Consider the following 17,892-nt stretch of genomic DNA (forward strand, 5'->3'; position numbering starts at 1 on the left):
AGATATTTTTGTGGCGAGCTTCGTGGAATACCTCTTCAGATATACTTTACCGATGTGGAGAGCGAGATTGGGTTCCTTTGCCAGGTATATGGGGTTCTGTTGGGTATGTTCCGCTACTAGTTTCCAGACAGTATGGATCGAGGCAGTTCATTCCAGCCACGTGGGACTTGATAGGGTCGGATTTTGCATTCAAAGGAGATCAGTATAAGGGTAAAGTTAAAGGGGTTGCTGAGGCCTGGAAGCAAACTCGTCGTGTGAATCTGTTCACTTATGATCTCGAGTTATCTCAAGAGTACGAGCAGTGGAGAAGCGGTCGAGTAAATGACAATATCCCGATGGTGAATCCTGAAAATATTCAGCCGGTGGAGGAACAGTTGAGAGTGGTGCCATCTCCATTAGAGTTAGCCAAGCGCGATTTCGAAGCAGAACGGAGACAATGGAGAATGACTTTGCAGAAGCTAGAAGATGAAGTGTATCAAAAAGGATTGGAGATTGACATTCAGAAGAGTAGAGCAGATCGAATTGAAAAAGTAGAGAAACAACTTCGGCTAGACTTTTGACGATCTTCGGTCAACTTATCAGCGAATGGTAAAAGCTCAAGTAGGTTCTAGCTCGAGTAAGTCTGTCGAATTGAGGCAAGAGGTGGCGAGCCTCAAAAGAGTAGCCGGAGAGAGTCAAGAAGAGCTCAAGCAAAGCAGGCACCAAGTTAAGATTTTATCGAAGGAAAATGATTCTTTAGAGCAGCGGTTACAAGAGAGTCAAGCCCAGAATGAGAAGTTGAAGGGGAAAATTTCAAGTTTAGAGACTGCATTACGACGATACCGAAGCGGGGAAGGTAGCTCGAGCCGTGGGGAGGTTGAAAGTCTGAAAAAACAAGTGAGTGAGCTTGAAGCCATGGTTCAAGATTTTCAGAGGCAAGCAAGTGAGTTATCGATAGTTCCTTATGAGGGGAATATACAGTGACGTTTTCGATGGGAGCGAGCTCAGGCGAGAGTTAAGCAAATAGAGGATTTTATTGCTTGTTACCTAGACCACGCGCGAGGAATAGCTCAATATTTGGTCATTCTATCTGAGGAAGCTGCTGATGTGACTGAAGAACTGGATCCTGAGGCTGAAGAAAACCAGAAGATCATGGAGTTGCTAGCACGTGTACAACAAATAGGAGAAATGGTGCAGATTTATTTGTGATGTTTTCAACTTTGTACTTGAACGTCGTTCTAATATAAGAGTTGTTCTAAGGAGTCGTTCCAGATCAACACCCTACATTTTGCATATGCATTTTTAATGCATTTAATTTTGCATCGCATTTTATTCATTCATAATCATATATTTCATATTCATTAATAAATATCAGCGATAACAAAATGACTCTGTGACAGAGTAATACTGGAAAATCCCAAGTATATCTACATAACCAGGAAGAAAGTTATGGAAGACAAACTTGCCCAAATTGAGAAGGCTCAGTCGGAGTTACAAGATAATATCAAGAAAATGCAAGAAGATATGATGAATGTCCAAAAGGAGATGTTTGCCAAGTTTGCGAGTATGTTGAATGGAAGAAATCCAGAACATGAGAAAAGCCCTATGCCAGAAGGTGTAACTGAAGACCCACTTCATCATCCAGGGTTAACCCCAGAACAATCTCAGAATGTTCAAGTGACCCATGTTCATGTCGGGAAGGTGCACATTAATCCAGTCGGTGCTTCTGTTAACGTACAGCCTGGATCTAGTTCGTATCAGGAAGAACATCAATATCATCAAGTTCCGGACCTTGATGAAGAAGCCAAGAAGGACCAAAACAATCTGTTGGAAGAGAAATGGAAGCAGTTAGAAAGAGAGGTCAGAGCCATGAAGGAAGATACCAGTGTCTATGGATTTGACGCAAAGGAGTTAAGTCTAGTTCCTGATCTGGTCTTACCTCCAAAGTTTAAAGTTCCTGACTTTGAGAAGTTTGATGGTACTAGGTGTCCCTCTACGCATATCACAATGTTTTGTAGGAAGATGACCGGATACATAGGGGATGATCAATTGTTGATACACTGCTTTCAGGAAAGCTTAACTGGCTCGGCAATCCGATGGTATAACCAGCTGAGTAGAGCTAATATTAAATCGTGGAAAGACTTGGCTAAGTCCTTTCTTGAGCAATACAAACATGTGAAGGATGTTAGGCCCAACAGGATGATGTTGCAAGGAATGGAAAAGAAGTCTAACGAGAGTTTTAGACAATATGCTCAAAGATGGAGAGATGTAGCAGTGCAAGTCCACCCGCCATTGGAAGAGGAGGAAACAAATATGCTTTTTGTCAACACCTTAAAGGCTCATTTTTTCTCACATCTTATCGGTAATCCTTATCGAAGTTTTGCTGATGTGGTTATGGCGGGAGAAATGATTGAAATGGCTGTTAAGAGTGGGAAGCTCGAAGGAGGAGAGTCTAGTAAGAGACCACCAACGAGGAAAAAGGCGAAGTTAGTAATGTGAGGCGGTACGATTCTAATAACATCACTGTTTCCCGTCCTCAAGGAGCAGGGTCGTCAACACAAAATGATAATAGACAAGGGGCAAGGGATCAGAGGAGAGAGAGGCCTCAATTTGACCCCATCCCGATGACTTATAAGGAATTATTTCAGATTTTGTATGATCGACATGTGGTTTCACCGTATCACGTGACACCAATGCAACCTCCTTTTCCCAAATGGTATGATGCTAGTGCTCAGTGTGAGTACCATGCAGGGAACCCTGGGCATTCCATTGAGAATTGTACTGCTTTTAAGAAGGTTGTCCAAGCTTTGAGAACGAGGAATGTCATCAACTTTGGTGACAGTGAGCAGCCAAATATAGCTCAGAATCCGTTGCCAAGCCATGCAGGGGCAGGAGTTAATGCGATTACTGAAGAGAAAGGAAAGAGAATTGTAAGGAATGTTGGTGAGGTGGTATCACCCATGAGTTGGGTGTGGTGCCAGATGATCAAGGTAGGATTGTTGAAGCCCAGTTTGATGGGTGAACAGTTTAACAGTGGAGAGGTATGTCTGTATCATAACAGTGAGGGACACAATATTCAGCAATGTCCTGACTTCCTATCTTTGGTACAAGACATGATGGACAGTAAAGAAATTGAGTTCTTTAGAGAGATTGCTGAAGAAGAGGAAGCGGAAGTTTACGCTTCAGAAGGATCGTCTAAAGGGGTATACAATGCCAGTTGTCCCCTAATTATTACTCCCAAAAATCGAGTTGTTGAGAAGGTAGCCCCGAAAGTGGTTATTACACCTCCATCTCCATTCCCATATCGGGATAATAAAGTGCCTTGGAGATATGATTGCCAGATGGGAGATGTAACAAAAGAGAATGAGGAAATAGATGAGGTGGGACGCTTTACTAGAAGTGGTAGGTGTTATTCTCTTAATCCACCTAAAGAGTCTGAGAAGAAGGTTGTAGTTGATAAGGGGAAAAAAGTTGATGTGCAGATAGAAGAGGATAAGCCTGTTATCAATGAACCAGTAACCGAGAGTGAAGCGGTATAATTTTTGAAATTTCTGAAACACAGTGAGTACAGTGTTGTGGAACAGTTACACAAGTTGCCTGCCCGTATTTCTGTTTTATCATTACTTTTGAGTTCAGAGGCCCATAGGAATGCTCTGTTAAAGGTTTTGAACCAGACTTTTGTTCCGAAAGAGTTGCCCATTGAAAAGTTGGATCGGTTAGTTTCTAATGTACAAGCTGATAATTTTTTTTATCTTTTTCTGAGGATGAAATCCCTTCTGGGATGATGGGTAGTCAGAAGGCTTTGCACATTACAGTTAAATGTAAAGGGTATGTGTTGTCCCGGGTCTTGGTTGATAATGGTTCAGCTTTGAATGTGATGCCTTTAGTGACTCTAAAGAAGCTTCCATTAGATAGTACACTTATGAGAACATGTCAAAGTGTGGTTCGAGCTTTCGATGGGACTAAAAGAGAAGTGTTGGGCAAGATTGATGTTCCTCTGAATATTGGTCCAGCAACTTATGAAGTAGAATTTCTCGTAATGGACATTATGCCTACGTACAATTGTTTGTTGGGAAGGCCTTGGATTCATCAGGCCGGTGTAGTTCCGTCCACATTACACCAGAGACTGAAATTTGTGATTGATGGAAGGTTGGTATGTATTCATGCTGAAGAAGACATTATTGCTTTTGTTTCTACTACTGCTCCGTATATTGAAGTTGATGAGCAAGCCGTCGAGTGTTCTTTCAGATCGTTGGAGTTTGTCAATGCTACGTTTGTGGCCGAAGGCAAGAAGATACCAAAGCCTCGATTGTCAAACTGTACCAAGATGGGGCTTAAATTGACTCTTGGAAGAGGAGCAAAAGTTGGAAAGGGTTTAGGCCGACAGTTGCAAGGACCGGTGAATCCCATATGCCCTATTACTAAAAAAGATCGATTTAGTTTGGGATATCAGCCAACTTCGAGGGATAAGATGAGGGGAATTAAGAAGGGCCAAGAAATCAGAAAGGCCAGATTAGCTGGTAAAGACCTTAGCTGGGAACCCATGACCTTCCCGCCGTTGAGTAGCATTTTCATGTCTGGGGGGCATATGTTTCAAGGGAATTCAAGGAACACTGAGACGATGGTTGAGAATGCCTTGGGAGATTTAGGCATTAATGTTATAACTGATGATGAATCCGAGGAAATGAGAGCTATGGGCATTTATCTTGCACCACCGGGCTTCGTGTTGAACAATTGGACCGCGGAAGAACTGCCTGTAGTTTACAAATCTGTTACAGAGTAATGCACTGGAACTTTCTCCCTGTTGTTCATACCCTGGGGCAATAGGTGATTTTATGTAAAGGGTTAAGCTGTTTGTTTTTTCTTGCTTTCAATAAAGGATGCATTCTGTTAGTTCCAAATGGCAAACATTCTCCCATGCATTTCATTCATTCATTCTTTGTTGTATATATGTATGTATTTATTTCTTTTTATTTATTTATATGGGAAAATATCCTCCCATATGTATATATGTATATATATCTTCTCTTTCTTTATTTTTTCAGGAGCTCAGATATCAATAATATGAATGCCAATGACTCTGAACCGGAGATTGATTTCGAGAAGCCTATATGTCAAGGGGAAATCGAAGATTGTGATGATGATGAGGGATGTGAATTACCTTCTGAATTGCTGAAAATGGTGGAGAATGAAGATAAGCAGATTCTACCTCATAAAGAGCCTACTGAGATTTTGAATTTGGGGACAGATGAAGATAAGAGAGAAATAAAGATTGGTACCACTCTGTCAGTTGGAGGTCGATATGATTTGATAGAATTGCTTCAAGAATACAAGAATGTGTTTGTTTGGTCATACGAAGATATGCCGGGTTTAGATACAGAGTTGGTTGTTCATAAACTGCCAATAAAGCCTGAATGTAAACCGGTACAACAAAAACTGAGAAGAATGAGACCTGAGATGCTGCTCAAGATTAAAGAGGAAGTGAAAAAACAATTTGATGCCGGGTTTCTTAAAGTGGCCAAATATCCTGAATGGGTAGCTAATATTGTCCCAGTACCGAAGAAGGATGGGAAAGTTCGAATGTGTGTTGACTACAGGGATCTCAACCGAGCTAGTCCAAAAGATAATTTTCCTTTACAACATATAGACACTCTAGTGGATAATACTGCTGGAAATTCTTTGTTCTCTTTTATGGATGGTTTCTCTGGCTATAATCAAATTAAGATGAACCCTGAAGATATGGAAAAAACGAAATTTGTTACCATGTAGGGAACGTTTTGCTATAAAGTAATGCCGTTTGGACTGAAGAATGCAGGGGCAACATATCAAAGGGCCATGGTGACGTTATTTCACGACATGATGCATAAAGAGATAGAAGTTTATGTCGATGATATGATAGTCAAAGCCAAGACAGAGGAAGAACATATTGTGAATTTGAGAAAACTCTTTAAAAGACTAAAAAGATGCCAGCTAAAACTCAACCCAAATAAATGTACTTTTGGGGTGACATCTGGGAAGCTGTTGGGATTTGTAGTGAGCCGAAAAGGAATTGAAATAGACCCAGATAAAGTAAAGGCTATTCAAAACTTGCCACCCCCACGAACACAAAAAGAAGTCGGAGGATTTTTGGGGAGATTAAATTATATAGCTCGGTTTATTTCACAGCTGACCGAAAAGTGTGATCCCATATTTCGCCTTCTTCGCAAGAATAACTCAGGAGAATGGAGTGAGGACTGTCAAAGAGCTTTTGAAGCAGTGAAGAGATATTTGTCGAGCACTCCAATCTTATCACCACCCATCTCAGGCAAACCCTTAATTCTTTATTTGTCAGTTTATGAAAATTCAATGGGGTGTGTGCTGGGCCAACGTGACCAAACTGAGAAGAAAGAAATGGCTATTTATTATCTCAGCAAGAAGTTCACTGAATGTGAGACAAGATACTCACCCATTGAAAAGTTGTGTTGCGCTTTAGTATGGGCTACCCGAAGGCTTAGACAATATATGTTGTATCATACTACTTGGCTTATATCCAAGCTTGATCCCTTGAAATATTTAATGGGTGTGCCTGCATTATCTGGAAGATTAGCTCGTTGGCAGATCTTATTGTCCGAGTTTGACATCCAGTATGTAAACCAGACGGCAATTAAAGGAAGTGCTATAGCGGAATTCATTGCAAGCATGGCTTCGGAAGAATATGAGTCGTTGAGCTTTGATTTCCCAGATGAATATTTAATGGCTATTTCGGTAGAAGAAGCAGTGTCATCCACTAGCAAATATTGGAAGTTGAACTTCGATGGTGCTTCAAATGCTATGGGACATGGAATAGGGGCAATTTTGGTCTCACCAGAAGGAGAGCATTATCCTTTCACCAGTCGGCTTAATTTTGATTGTACAAACAATATGGCCGAGTATGAAGCCTGTGTTCTGGGTCTTAGAGCTGCTGTTGAACGCAAAGTAAAAATGCTTAAAGTATATGGGGATTCAGCTTTGGTAATATACCAGCTCAGAGGAGAATGGGAGACAAAAGATTCTAAGCTTGTAGAATACCGTAAGTTAGTTATGGAACTTGTTGAAGAATTTGATGAAGTAACTTTCAATTACCTCCCCAGAGAAGAGAATCAAATGGCAGATGCCTTAGCCACACTGGCAGCAGCGTTTAAGATGAACGAGCATTCAAATATGACGCCCATTGAAATGAAAGCTTATGAGTATCCAGCCCATTGTTTTAATATTGAAGAGGAAGAAGATGGAAACCCCTGGTATTATGATATCTTGCAATATATAAGGTATCAGAGTTATCCAGAACAGGCTACTGAGAATGATAAGAGAACCATTAGAAGAATGGCATCAGGGTATGTGCTTGATGGTGAGATCCTATACAAGAAAAGTCTGGATCAGGTCTTGTTAAGATGTGTGGACGCGAAAGAGGCCAAATTGATTCTTGAAGAAGTGCATGAGGGAATATGTGGTACCCATGCTAATGGGCATGCTATGGCTAGGCAGATTATGAGATTTGGGTATTATTGGTCAACTATGGAAACAGACTGTATCAATTATGCCCGAAAATGTCACAAATGTCAGATTTATGGAGATAGAATACATACTCCTCCTCATCCGTTGCATGTAATGACAGCTCCGTGGCCATTCTCAATGTGGGGCATGGATGTTATTGGACAAATTTCGCCCAAAGCTTCAAATGGTCATCGCTTCATTCTGGTAGCCATAGATTATTTCACCAAGTGGGTAGAAGCGGCTTCTTACGCAAATGTTACTCAGTCTACAATATGCAAATTCTTAAAGAAGGAGATCATTTGTAGATATGGTTTGCCCGAGAGGATTATCTCTGATAATGCGTTGAATTTAAATAATAAAATGATGGACTCGGTCTGTAAACAGTTCAAAATAAAGCATCATAATTCCACTACATATCGCCCAAAGATGAATGGGGCAGTAGAGGCGGCCAATAAGAACATCAAAAGGCTCATAGAGAAAATGACTGAGACCTATAAGGATTGGCATGAGAAGTTGCCCTTTGCTCTGTTTGCTTATCGAACTTCAGTACGGACTTCAACTGGGGCAACTCCGTTTTCTCTGGTATATGGGATGGAAGCTGTCTTACCTATTGAGGTGGAAATTCCCTCACTTCGGATTTTGTCAGAAGTAAAGCTCGATGAGGCAGAATGGGTCCAAGCTAGGTATGACCAGTTGAATTTGATTGAAGAAAAGAGATTGAAAGCTATTTGTCATGGTCAGATGTACCAAAAACGTATGATACGGGCACATGGTAAGAAAGTTCGCCTTCGAGAATTCCATGAGGGAGATTTGGTGCTTAAAAGGATTTTGCCTATTCAGAAGGATTTCAGAGGAAAATGGATGCCCAATTGGGAAGGACCTTATGTTGTCAAGAAGGCCTTTTCTGGGGGAGCTCTAGTCCTAACTGAAATGGACGGATCAGAATTACCATATCCAGTGAATTCCGATGCTGTTAAGAGATATTTTGCTTGAAGAAGAAATAAAAGAGAAAAGAAGAAAAAATGAGAAAAAAGAAAAAATGATGAAAAAAAAACGAAAAAAAGAGAAAAAATGGAAAAAGGAAGAAAAAGAGAAAAATGAAAAAAAAGAAATAAAAGGAGGGTTCAAGATGAAAACCCGAAAAGGGCGTCTTGGAACCAAAGGAGGTCTCAAGTTGAAAACCCGCAAAGGGCGACTTGAGTTGAATTTGAAATTCAGAATTTGTGCATAGTGGAATGTTCTGAATTAATTTTGGAAGTGGAAAGAGCTCCTGATATGGATAGTAACAATGACAGTTGGTGATCAGGGATGAGACTAAATATTAATGAGTCTCGGTTGAAATAACCAGGAGAGATATTGAATGCACATGAGATTCAATACTGGTTTAGGGCATCCAATGATAGAGATTTGGGAGTTTAGAAGTAGTTTCATACTCTTAAGTATCATAATTTTGGAGATCTTTTTTACAGAAGCTACATTTGAGACATTCTAACGGCGTGCCAGTTCAAAAGCATTTGCATTATTGATATTTGAAGACGCCTACTCTTTTGTTCTTTTACTGTTTCCAGTTAAAAGTTTTCCATTTAGTTGCCTAAAATTCTCTGTATTTATATAAATAAAGAGATGTCTTTTCTTGATAATTTCCCTTTTGCAAACATCTTATTTTGAAAGGTTAAAACATATGGCTTAACTTGAAGTATATGAGATCATTTTGCATTATTGTGCAAAAGGTTTTGGAAAATGCAGGTATTCTGAAGTTGACAATGGTTTAAACATGTAAGCTTGTGTGGCCATGGGAAACTAAAATCCTCAAATTCAAAGAAAATCTCAGCCATTAAAAGATGACCCAAGGAGGTTATCATTAATCAAGAAGTTGGTCATGGGTACTGACGGGTTTCAAGAAAGAAATAAGTCAAGGTACTGTTAAGCCGAGAGATATGGAATTGAGATTGTTAACTGGGGTGAACTGGTCAAACGTTCTATGCCCAAGATGAAGCCGAGTTCCATCGAGATCAAAAGGAGATAGAGTTCCTTCAAAGAAGAAAACGCATTGAATTGCATAATTGCATACATTTTAGGCATGAGTAGGATCATGGCATTCATAATCGCATGATGGCTTAAATATTTGCAGGTTTCCCAGGGATAGTTGAAGATTAAAGATATGAAAGCATCGAGATGAAGATAATTGGTCTTGAGATTTTGACAAGAATGATGTTTATACGAAAATTGAGTCAAAGCAGATTCAAATATCCAATGGCTCCAGACAAGTTTTCACGATGGAGATGGATTTTCAAAAATTTTCTCAACTTCTAAATTTTTTAGTATAATATTTTTCAAATATACATTCATGATGAATAATGTTTGATTTTCAGGTTTGACCTTTGAAGCAAATCATCTATAAGCCTTCACGAAAGAGTAGTGAAGCAAATTAGTTCATTGAAGATTGAGTCCTATACTCTCTGAATGAATAGGGAGCGGACAAGTTCGTTAAAGATTGAGTCCTATACTCTCTGAATGAATAGGGAGCGGACAAGTTCGTTGAAGATTGAGTCCTATACTCTCTGAAGGAATAGGGAGCGGACAAGTTCGTTGAAGATTGAGTCCTATACTCTCTGAATGAATAGGGAGCGGACAAGTTCGTTGAAGATTGAGTCCTATACTCTCTGAAGGAATAGAGAGCGGACCCGTTTTGTTGAAGATTGTTCGAGTTCTATACTCCCTGAACGGATAGGGAGCGAACACGTTTGTTAAAGATTGAGTCCTATACTCTCTGAAAGAATAGGGAGCGGACCTGTTTATTGAAGATTTTTCGAGTTCTATACTCTCTGAAGGAATAGAGAGCGGACCCGTTTTATTGAAGATTGTTCAAGTCTTATACTCTCTGAATGAATAGAGAGCAGACACATTTTATGAAGATTGTTCGAGTCTTATACTTCTTGAAGGAATAGGGAGCAGGCTCGTCATTTGAAGATTTTTCAAGTTTTATTTATTCTGACGTAACATTCTCAGGACCAGACAAATTCGATCATCTTTTGATCTTTGCTCTATTCTCGTTACACGACAATGAGCAAAGAGAGGCAGCTGTAGATGCTTAATTTGTCTGGGCCTATGTCATGGGCAATTGAAAGTAGTTTTTGGGAGTTGAAAACAAAAATGATTAGAAGACAGTTAACAAAGAGGAGCACGACTGGGGAATTTTGAAAAAAAAAACTGAAAACGATCAGTTTAAAGGGGGTAACCGCTGGAAACTAAAGAGGGGGGGGTTATCACCATCACAGGGGGAAAAACGAGAGGAGAAATCAGTAGCCATTTCCCAACCATTAACACACATCAAAAAAGAGAGAGAGATTCCAATCGAAAAATACCCATTCAAGCATATTTATTTAGCCAACAACGAGATAATGTAACCCTTACTTACTGGAGTTGAAGAGGAGAACCACCACGTCGCTTGTATCCCCATTCCAGTCATCGAGGAGATCACGCGTAAGAAAAGTCCCAAGGACTCACCGTTGTATGCATAAACCAAAGAAGCAAAATAAAGTAAGTTTTGGTATTTTCTATCGGTACTTCGATTTCCAATTTTCTTTATGTGTTCTTATTTTCAAGCAAATGAAAGATATGAGAAAAGAAAAAGTTTAGTTCGTTACCTTTTTTTTTGTTAATTCTGTCTTTACCAAGTATAAGGAAACCGAGAGTTCTGGTTGGCCTTGGTTCTGTGTGGTTTTATTGGTCGTTTAAGAAGGATATCGGTGAGGTTTAAAAAGGTTTTGGTTAGGTTTAGTTTTGGCCCTGGTGGTCGTTCTGTTGGAGTTGCGTTTGGAGCAGCGCCGTTTGTGAAGGAGAGTGTTAGAGAGAGGAGTTTTGGTTCCTCATCGGAGCCAACTGCAAGTGGTGGCCACAGCAGCTTTGTGTTGTCTAGGGTTAGGGATGAATAAGGTTGAGAGAAAGAGATAGAGAAGATGAGGGGTTCGGCCGTGGAGTGTTTGGGGTAGTCAGTCGTGTATGGTGGTTCAAGGAGAGGAGCGACGCTATTGTTAGCTAGAGGTTTGGTCTGGGTTTCGTCGAACCACGGTGGCCGAGGCTTTAGGTGAGCAGGGGAAAGGGTCCCATGATGTTTCTGTCGAGAGAGTGAAGAAGAAAAAGGGGAGAGCGGATGGAGGAGAGGATGAGAATGACTTAGGGTTAGAAATGTTACCCTAAAATCCCATATATCAGAACACCCAAACGGCGTCGTTTAGCCAGGTCCAAAACGGCGGCGTTTCATCAGGCTGAAATCTTCTAGGGTCTAGGATAGTGGGTTAATTCCGTGATAGGTCATTTCATTTTCGGCCTGCTTCTTTATGGTCCTTAAATTGAATTTTATTGGGTTTTTGATTTCGTATCTTAATTTTAAACGTTTTATATCTTAGCCCAGAATCATGTTAGGGCCGTTTTTGCACTATTTTTACATTGGTTGTGTAATTCACGGAACTTTCATTTTGGTCCTTGAACGAATCTTTTGCGCCTTCTTAATTTGGTCTTCATATTTATGAGCGCTTTTCATTTTAGTCCTGAAGTGTTTTTATGTTTTATTTTTGAAATTTAATTTGTAATTTTGGTTGTTTGACAATTTAGTCACTTAGCATGTTTTTTTAATTTAATGGTTAATTCCTACTTTGCATGCTTAGTTTAATTTTATTTTATTATGGTCCTTCATGGTAATTTTGAATGTGAAGTCGAGTTATTAATAGTATGTTTTATTGTATATATTGTTTTATTCTAATGTATGTTAATGTCGTAAATACATATGATTTTTTTTTATAGATTTAGAAGTTTGTTTGAGTGCATGTCATATTTTAATTAGTTTTTGCATGACATTATTTTGCATAATATGCATGATATCCTCATGTGCATAACTGGACATTATTACATAATTTAACTAAGGGTAATATCCTTTTAATTTAAAATTGTTGAAGTGGGCAGTCATAACTGATTTGAGGTCTGCTTTTAATGATTTTAAAATAAAAGTGTATCCCGAAATTGAAACAAAAAAATTGATTCGTCACCTAAAATTTGGGAACGAGAGAAAAAGAAATGTTCGTTTATTTAAATATATCGAGAAAAGGTTGTTATATCTTTAAGATCTGGTCTCGATATTTGTAAATAATCGAACATTCTTTATCTTTCTAAAACGACTTGGTAATTTTAATTTAATTTATTTGAATGCTTTTGAATGTTTTTTTAAATTTGTATCTTTGTTCTATGGGATCAAAAATCAAATTAAGTTCGAATTTGTAAAGTTCAATGCAAAGACGTTAATTAATCGACTAGGTACCGATTTAGGGCGTTGTGGGGGTGCTAATCCTTCCCCACACGTAATCGACTCCCGAACTCATTTTTTGGTAACACATACCTCAATTTGTTGTTTTAATTAAAATTAATTTTTATTTAAAATGACAAAGCATTTTTGGGTGCCCAATCACACCCTAATTAAAGATTGGTGGCGACTCTTTGAATCGTATTTGTTGATCGTAAGGGAAATTTAAAATTTTTCGAAACGAAAGGTTTTTTAAATCGCATTTGTTTTTAAATTAAAAATCAATTGAAAGATATAAATTAAAAATTAACGTGGTTTTTTAAAATCTCACCTTTTTTCACCTTGTGAGGAAAAAATCGTTTCGACAAGTATGTGAGTTGTTATGGTTTAGGAGGATCTTGGAGGATCTTGGAGGAGCTGAAGGTTGAAGGAGATAAACCGATGAAGTTGTATTGCGACAACAAATCGACAATCAGTATTGCTCAGAATCCTGTACAGCATGACAGGACCAAACATGTCGAAATAGATCGACATTTCATCAAGGAGAGGCTGGAAAATGGCGATATCTGCATACCGTTTGTTTTATCATCAGAGCAGCTCGTCGATGTTCTCACTAAGGGACTGTTTACTACGATGTTCGAAGGATTTCTGTCCAAGCTGGGAATGATCGATATCTATTCTCCAGCTTGAGGGGGGGTGTCGAGAATATCTAAATTAAATATTAGATAGGATCAGTTTTAATTAGATAGAATCAGTTTTTATTCTATTAGTTATTAGATAGGATCATTTTTAATTAGATAGAATCAGTTTTTTATTCTATTAGTTATTAGATAGGATCATTTTTAATTAGATAGAATCATTTTTATTTTGTTGTTAATTTTATGCATCTTTTTATGTTAAGTTGTTACATTGTAAACTCTATTTAAGTCAGCCATATTCAGCAGAAATAAACACGATTTATTCGGAACAAGTTTTTCCGTCTTTAGTAATACCAGTGATGATTTAAGTCTGTGAAACATTGGTATTTCAAGGTTATTCCTTTTAGGAAACATCAATGTTTTCCAAATCTTAGTCATCTTCCGTTTCCTTTTGTGAGCAAAGAGGACATCTACTGTAGTCTTCTGACATGCATGCCATTGCCTGTCTCTATGAAAGCTTTCTACTTCACCGTAGCTAAAAGCTTTTGTCTACAAGAAAAAGATATATGTTGATAAAGATCATTTAAGAATTATGTTTATCGTGATATACATGCAGGGATGCAGCAGCTCTGGCACAGTTTTGGTGCTGGCTGGAAGAGGAAATTCATAAGAATGTGAAACTTACAGAGGTGGATGTTGCGGACAAACTTCTTGAATTCCGTTCAAAGGAAGACAGTTTCCTAGACACAAGCTTTGATACAATAAGTGGTATATTAATCTTGATTACCTCTTTTCCAGCTCTAGATGTTCAACTCTAAGGCCATTTTCAATTTCTTGAATATTGGAAAAAGAAATTTGCCACACTTCGTTTTTATTTCAGAGAGGACTTTGTAAACTAATAAACTTTGCAACCAAAAATCGAATCAGGTTATTAATTTACAGTTTATTGTTAACATTTAGAATGATACTGCAGGCTCGGGTGCAAATGGTGCTATTATACACTACAGACCTGAACCAGAAATTTGTAGTGTTGTGGATCCAAATAAGTTGTTCCTATTGGATAGTGGAGCTCAATATGTAGATGGAACAACTGACATTACAAGGACAGTACATTTTGGTGAACCAACTGCCTGGGAAAAAGAATGCTTCACCCGAGTTCTAAAGGTGTGGCTTTTATATTTAATCTATGATGTTGGTAGCATAGGAGCTGCATGTATGAGTTACGTGGAGAGATTAAGTGACCCATGTGCCTAATTTTTCTATGGAGTTATTTGAAATACTAGAGAATATTGCTAAATTCTATGTTGCTTCAACTCTTCATTTTTCATAAAGTATCGGTGTTCGACACTAGTGTTCAATGAATGTCTTAAGTACGGGGATATAATTTTCCAAAGACCCACTAAAATACTTATAAAAATTTAATGTACTTGGTTTGATTCTCACACTAGAGTTAAGTAACATAGGATAAATTTTCTTGTAGTTTGTGAGACCGTAGCAGCTTATATTCTCCGATCTGACACTCTTCTACTTCTGAAGATTACCTAGCTATGGTGTGTTTCGTAAAATATAAAACCAGTTAGCTATGAATGGGGCATCATATTTGATCCTTTTTCAGCCTTAAGATTACCTTGCATGATATGATTTTCATCACTGTTCCATTTCTAAAGATTACCTAGCTACTGTTAGATTATTTTGGTTTTTCCCTGATACACCCTCAAATTGCAGGGTCACATTGCGCTTGACCAGGCATTATTCCCCGAAAACACTCCAGGTTTTGTGTTGGATGCATTTGCGCGCTCTGCCCTCTGGAAGATCGGACTTGATTACCGCCATGGTATTTCTCTCATCTTTCTGTTAGACTTCTTACACTATTAAAATTTAAAACCATGGCCGATTAATTGATTATGTCCTTGATTATCTTGCTCTTTTTATACAGGCACAAGGCATGGCGTTGGAGCTGCATTGAATGTCCATGAAGGTCCACAAAGTATTAGCTATAGATATGGAAATACCACTCCCCTACTTAAAGGCATGATTGTTAGCAACGAACCTGGTTATTACGAAGATCATGCCTTCGGCATTCGGATCGAGGTACAAAGTAATCCAGCCATATTTCTTTGTTGTTAAACTTTACATTCAGTTCCAGCCTCCAAGTGTTCTAGTTGATTAATTTCCATGCGAATAGAGTTTTTATTACTAACTTGGGATCTTATCATCTTGCAGAATCTCCTTTGTGTGCAAGAGATTAATACACCAAATCGTTATGGAGGAATTGAATATCTCGGATTCGAAAAACTAACTTTTTTCCCCATTCAGGTATGCTGCTGATTTCCTTTGACCATTATTCATTCTGTCTCAGTCTCCCCTTGTACATTGGACCTGTGTTGCTCCAAGCTTCTCTTGAAGTATCCGTGGGCCATGTAATGCATATCTAAACATATCGATTGATTCAAATAATTGTGGAATATGGTTTGACTCGGATTTTGCTTTTGAAGACTAAAAATTTCGATTTTCCCCCGAAACCAAATCAGTGCGATCTTTATCACCCGACATAGTGACATTAGGGGTGAGTAATGTATTCGATCGAATCAAGTCAAAAAAATTTGAGTTAGTTTGGTTGATGAGTCCTATTTTATAACTTAAACTTTATTTGAAAATTTTCAAATCGAGTTTCTGAAATTCGAGTCGAGTTGTTCAAGTTTCTATATAAATTCAATTGTAAATATTTATAATATTATGCTACTAATTGTTCCAGTTTAAATGGCTTTCTATAACTCTATATGATATACCTATATGTTTTTTCATATGCGATATACATATATCATGCAGAATTGAGGGATTTGACTTGAACTTGAAAACCAATCTACTAATTACTAAATTTTTTTTAGCTGTTCGAGTTTTATTTTATAGCTCAAACTTCGTTTGAAATTTTTTCGAATCAAGTTTATGAAATTAAGAGTCGAATCGAGATTTTTAGTATCTAATCTAGTCGAGTTGAGTTCTACCACTTCACTGACACAACAAACTTGAGCTCAAATTCTAGCACTTGAAGAAATCTCCGTTGTTTCCTCTGAATGTACCAAAACACTCAGAAGTTGAGTTAGAGACTTTATTTTAACAACTTTTGCTTCTGCAATTGCAGACTAAGTTGGTCTACTTGTCATTGGTCTCCAACGACGAGATCGAATGGCTCAACAATTACCATTCGCAAGTCTGGGAAAAGGTTGGCAATTCAGTTTCACATATGCATTTTGATTCCACTCATTTCATTCAACTATTTGCATTACAAGTTCAGTTTCGGCTTGACTTCCTCGGCCAGCTGTTAGGCTATTCTGTTTCGAGTTCTGAGAGACGATAACTGGCTTACTGTTCTTTTCAGGTTTCGCCATTGTTGGAAGGTTCGGCTCGGCAATGGCTCTGGAACAACACTCGAGCAATTCACAAACAGTGATTGCAACCCCCAAGTTCCCATTTGTTTCCAGAAAGTTTACTTCCAAGATGAATTCTGTTGGTTTTTGTTTACCTATATACTAAGATATGTTATTGATTGGTGAGTATTTCATATTGTACAGAGCATCAAATTCCAGGATAAATATGAACATATGTTAGAACAGAGAATTGCATTCCAACACACTCGTTTCTAAACATGGGTATTAGCCATTGAGCATGCATGTTAAACCAAGATGGATCAACACGTCACACTCTTGAAAAATTTAAATTCTCATATAATCCATATATTTTTTATATTTTTCTTTGATGATTTAATTTTACATCTCTTAAATTTTGATAATTTTGTATCTCATAAATTTCTAATATAATTTGTTAAAAGTTCACACCTCTAATAAATCTCCGCCCATTTCTATGTTAAAGTGTTTATTATCAGTAAAAGATAATTTTATTTTCTTTAGAACTTTTGAGTTTGAGTTATTAAGGGGTGTATTGTTGATAAATTTAAGAAAATTCTAAAAATATATTATATTATAATCATCTAAAATTATTAAAAAAAAAGAAATTATTATAAAATTTTATTTTTATATATATAGATAGATGGATATAGACATATATATATATTGAGCATGTATATATAGAGATATTTTTAAATTAAACAATATTATAATTTGGGGGATTGATTATGGGCGATTGGATCACATCTATTGATAAATCTTGTCCATCGAATGTGGTTAATTAAACTGACTAGTACAGCCCTTAGCTTAATTGTCGAGAAGAATCATTAAAGGTGTAAATTGGACTTTTTGTAATTAAAATATCAAGGATTTTGTTTAAAGGAAAAGTAGATTATGTAATGTTAAATTATGAACCTTTAGATATCCACTATAGAACTGAGAATAGATCCTAACCATTGGATCAAATCAGAGTGGATTTACCTAGGGAACTGAAGAACCGCCATTTACTCTTTACCCACCACTCCTCATTCCAGAGAAAGTAGTTAATATTTCATCATTATTT

The 17,892-nt window shown here is 37.8% G+C and overlaps 1 pseudogene; it reads left to right on the top strand.

Annotated features, from left to right (window-relative positions):
* The window catches only part of LOC120177155, a 29,131-nt pseudogene extending 12,161 nt beyond the window's left edge, over positions 1–16,970 (top strand).
* The last annotated feature ends 922 nt before the right edge of the window (positions 16,971–17,892 follow it).

This window comes from Hibiscus syriacus, unplaced genomic scaffold (genome assembly GCF_006381635.1).
Source record: "Hibiscus syriacus cultivar Baekdansim isolate YM2019G1 unplaced genomic scaffold, ASM638163v2 tig00112285_pilon, whole genome shotgun sequence".
NCBI classification, from domain to species: Eukaryota; Viridiplantae; Streptophyta; class Magnoliopsida; order Malvales; family Malvaceae; genus Hibiscus; species Hibiscus syriacus.